Consider the following 4,220-nt stretch of genomic DNA (forward strand, 5'->3'; position numbering starts at 1 on the left):
AGGAGCTGGAGGAACAGAAACAGACTGGGGGGGAGGAGGAGAGGAGCTGGAGGATCAGAAACAGACTGGGGGGAGGAGGAGAGGAGCTGGAGGATCAGAAACAGACTGGGGGAGGAGGAGAGGAGCTGGAGGATCAGAAACAGACTGGGGTGAGGAGGAGAGGAGCTGGAGGATCAGAAACAGACTGGGGGGAGGAGGAGAGGAGCTGGAGGATCAGAAACAGACTGGGGGGGGAGGAGAGGAGCTGGAGGATCAGAAACAGACTGGGGGGAGGAGGAGAGGAGCTGGAGGATCAGAAACAGACTGGGGTGAGGAGGAGAGGAGCTGGAGGATCAGAAACAGACTGGGGGGAGGAGGAGAGGAGCTGGAGGATCAGAAACAGACTGAGGGGGAAGGAGGAGAGGAGCTGGAGGATCAGAAACAGACTGAGGGGGAAGGAGGAGAGGAGCTGGAGGAACAGAAACAGACTGGGGGGAGGAGGAGGAGAGGAGCTGGAGGAACAGAAACAGACTGGGGGGAGGAGGAGAGGAGCTGGAGGAACAGAAACAGACTGGGGGGAGGAGGAGAGGAGCTGGAGGAACAGACTGGGGGGAGGAGGAGAGGAGCTGGAGGATCAGAAACAGACTGGGGGGAGGAGGAGAGGAGCTGGAGGATCAGAAACAGACTGGGGGGAGGAGGAGGAGAGGAGCTGGAGGATCAGAAACAGACTGGGGGGAGGAGGAGAGGAGCTGGAGGATCAGAAACAGACTGGGGGGGGAGGAGGAGAGGAGCTGGAGGATCAGAAACAGACTGGGGGGGGAGGAGGAGAGGAGCTGGAGGAACAGACTGGGGGGAGGAGGAGAGGAGCTGGAGGATCAGAAACAGACTGGGGGGAGGAGGAGAGGAGCTGGAGGATCAGAAACAGACTGGGGGGAGGAGGAGAGGAGCTGGAGGATCAGAAACAGACTGGGGGGGAGGAGGAGAGGAGCTGGAGGAACAGAAACAGACTGGGGGGGAGGAGGAGAGGAGCTGGAGGAACAGACTGGGGGGAGGAGGAGAGGAGCTGGAGGATCAGAAACAGACTGGGGGGAGGAGGAGAGGAGCTGGAGGATCAGAAACAGACTGGGGGGGGAGGAGGAGAGGAGCTGGAGGAACAGACTGGGGGGAGGAGGAGAGGAGCTGGAGGAACAGAAACAGACTGGGGGGGAGGAGGAGAGGAGCTGGAGGATCAGAAACAGACTGGGGGGAGGAGGAGAGGAGCTGGAGGATCAGAAACAGACTGGGGGGAGGAGGAGAGGAGCTGGAGGATCAGAAACAGACTGGGGGGAGGAGGAGAGGAGCTGGAGGATCAGAAACAGACTGGGGGGGAGGAGAGGAGCTGGAGGATCAGAAACAGACTGGGGGGGGAGGAGGAGAGGAGCTGGAGGAACAGAAACAGACTGGGGGGGGGGGGAGGAGAGGAGCTGGAGGAACAAAAACAGACTGGGGGGAGGAGGAGAGGAGCTGGAGGATCAGAAACAGACTGGGGGGGAGAGGAGCTGGAGGAACAGAAACAGACTGGGGGGGGGAGGAGGAGGAGAGGAGCTGGAGGATCAGAAACAGACTGGGGGGAGGAGGAGAGGAGCTGGAGGAACAGAAACAGACTGGGGGGAGGAGGAGAGGAGCTGGAGGATCAGAAACAGACTGGGGGGGAGGAGAGGAGCTGGAGGATCAGAAACAGACTGGGGGGGGAGGAGGAGATTAGCTGGAGGATCAGAAACAGACTGGGGGAAGGAGGAAGCATGGGCTTTAGCTTACTCTGTCTTCGCGTTTTCAAAAACATGTAAGGAAGTATAGTGAAGTATATTTCTGTTAGTTTAAGGCCCAATGCAGCTGTTTTTATATCAGTATCAAATCATTTCCGGGTAACAATTAAGTACCTTACTGCAGTGGGGAGAGGAAAACGGAAAACTATCTGTTATTGGCAGAGAGGTTTGGAACTATTTACTGCATGGCAGTGTTGTGTTCAAGACCACCTAGTCCGAGTCAAGACCAGAACAATGCGAGTCCAATTCAAGACCATGAATGTAATTTTGTCAGGTCGTCACCATAATAAGAGTATTTCCGTGTTAGTGATTCTCCGGTACTTTTGTATACTTTTTAGCCAGTAGTTCTGAAAGTAGCGCCAACGAGCCAAAAGTGGTCCTGGATAATGGTGTTCTACGTCACACACAGAATGTGTAGATATGAGCACCACTTCATCGCTCTCTCTCTCTCTTGCTCTACTGAGTGTGCTTCTTGCTAGCTGTCAATCATATGGCGAGGGGCTGAAACTTGAATTGCTAGGGGGGTTGGCCCACGTGGGGGGGGTAAATGTAGGGGAAATGTTGCCGCGCAGGTTCCAGAAAACAGTCGCTTTCAAACTAGGGAGTTCGTAGCTAATTGAGGTACAGTAATTCTGCTCATAGATTCTGCATGTATGAAAAACACATAGTGACACATCCAGCCCAAAGCGGGAGGTTTAAAAAAGACTTACTAGTCAATAAAGTACCGGAGCCAGTACCGGAGACAGTACCGGAGACAGTACCGGAGACAGTACCGGAGACAGTACCGGAGCCAGTACCGGAGCCAGTACCGGAGACAGTACCGGAGACAGTACCGGAGCCAGTACCGGAGCCAGTAGGAATGAATGCCTTAAGGTCCAATGCAGTATTAATCTTTAATATTTCAGAAGAACATATGGATTCTTTAGCCTTTTTAAAATGGTAAAACAATGCATGCTGAAGGCAAATAGTCACTCTACAAACGATCACTAAATAATAGATAAAAATGACTAGATATGTTACAATCCCCGGTCTCCCCTTCGCGAGCCAGTGACTCAAACATTTTACTTTTGAGTCATTTAGCAGACACTCTTATCGAGAACGACTTAGTTATTAGTGCAGTCATCTTAAGACGACATCCCCCAGTCTCCCCTACTAAAAGAGCAAGAATATGCCAACAAGGGGTCTCCCGAGTGGCGCAGCGGTCTAAGGCACTGCACTGCAGTGCTTGAGGCGTCACTACAGACCCGGGTTCGATCCCAGGCTGTGCCATGAGGCGGCGCACAATTGGCCCAGCGTCGTCCGGGTTAGGGGAGGGTTTGGCCGGCCTGGATGTCCTTGTCCCATCGCGCTCTAGCGACTCCTTGTGGCGGGCCCGGGCGCCTGCAAGCTGACTTCAGTCGCCAGCCCTACGGCGTTTCCTCTGACACATTGGTGCGGCTTCCCGGTTAAGCGAGCACTGTGTCAAGAAGCAGTGCAGCTTGGCAGGATCGTGTTTCGGAGGACGCATGGCTCTCGACCTTCGCCTCTCCCGAGTCCGTACGGGAGTTGCAGCGATGGGACAAGACTGTAACTACCAATTTGGACATCTCGAAATCGGGGAGAAAAATGGGTAAAAGATTTATAAAAAATTAAATAAACCGAATATTCCAACGAGTGTGACAAAGTTTGAGGTTACAAGTGTGGAGAGTTGGCCTGGCAAAATGTTTTATAAAACAAAGCAAAAATGTACTCCACTGGTCTCGGCTGGTTACGAGTCCTTATTGTCCGTGTCAAGACCCAGTAAAAATGTGTCCAACACTGAGAAAAGACAGAGACACTCAATATGGGGTCTGGAGACCGAACTCGAGTACTACAGCACTGCCGTATGGGGATGTCACCACGGAAAGCCGAAACTCCTGCCCATGCAAACCTGCTGATTTTAAAAGGGTCTGTGCAGATTGTATTTTCAACCAGCAATTATCAGGAAATAAAACTGATTTTAAATGTTTTCAAACTTTTACAATGTTAGTCTCATCAGCTGTTGTACAACACATACAGTGCGTTCAGAAAGTATTCAGACCCCTTGACTTTTTCCACATTTAGTTACTTTACAGCCTTGTTGTAAAATAGATTAAATTGTTGTAGAAACATCTCAAGGATGATCAATGGAAACAGGATGCACCTGAGCTCAATTTCGAGTCGCATAGCAAAGGGGCTGAATACTTACGTAAATAAGGTATTTCTGTTTTTTATTTGTAACACATTTGCCAAATAATTCTAAAAACCTGTTTTCACTTTGTCATTATGGAGTATTGTGTGTAGATTGATGAGGGAAAAACATTAATTTAATCCATTTTATAATAAAGCTGTAACGTAACACAATGTGGAAAAAGGGAAGGGGTCTGAATACTTTCCCGAATGCACTGTAACTGCCTGATTTCTCCACCCTGACCTAAG

The sequence above is a fragment of the Coregonus lavaretus genome (genome assembly GCF_964263955.1).
Source record: "Coregonus lavaretus genome assembly, contig: HAP1_SCAFFOLD_6766, whole genome shotgun sequence".
NCBI classification, from domain to species: domain Eukaryota; kingdom Metazoa; phylum Chordata; class Actinopteri; order Salmoniformes; family Salmonidae; genus Coregonus; species Coregonus lavaretus.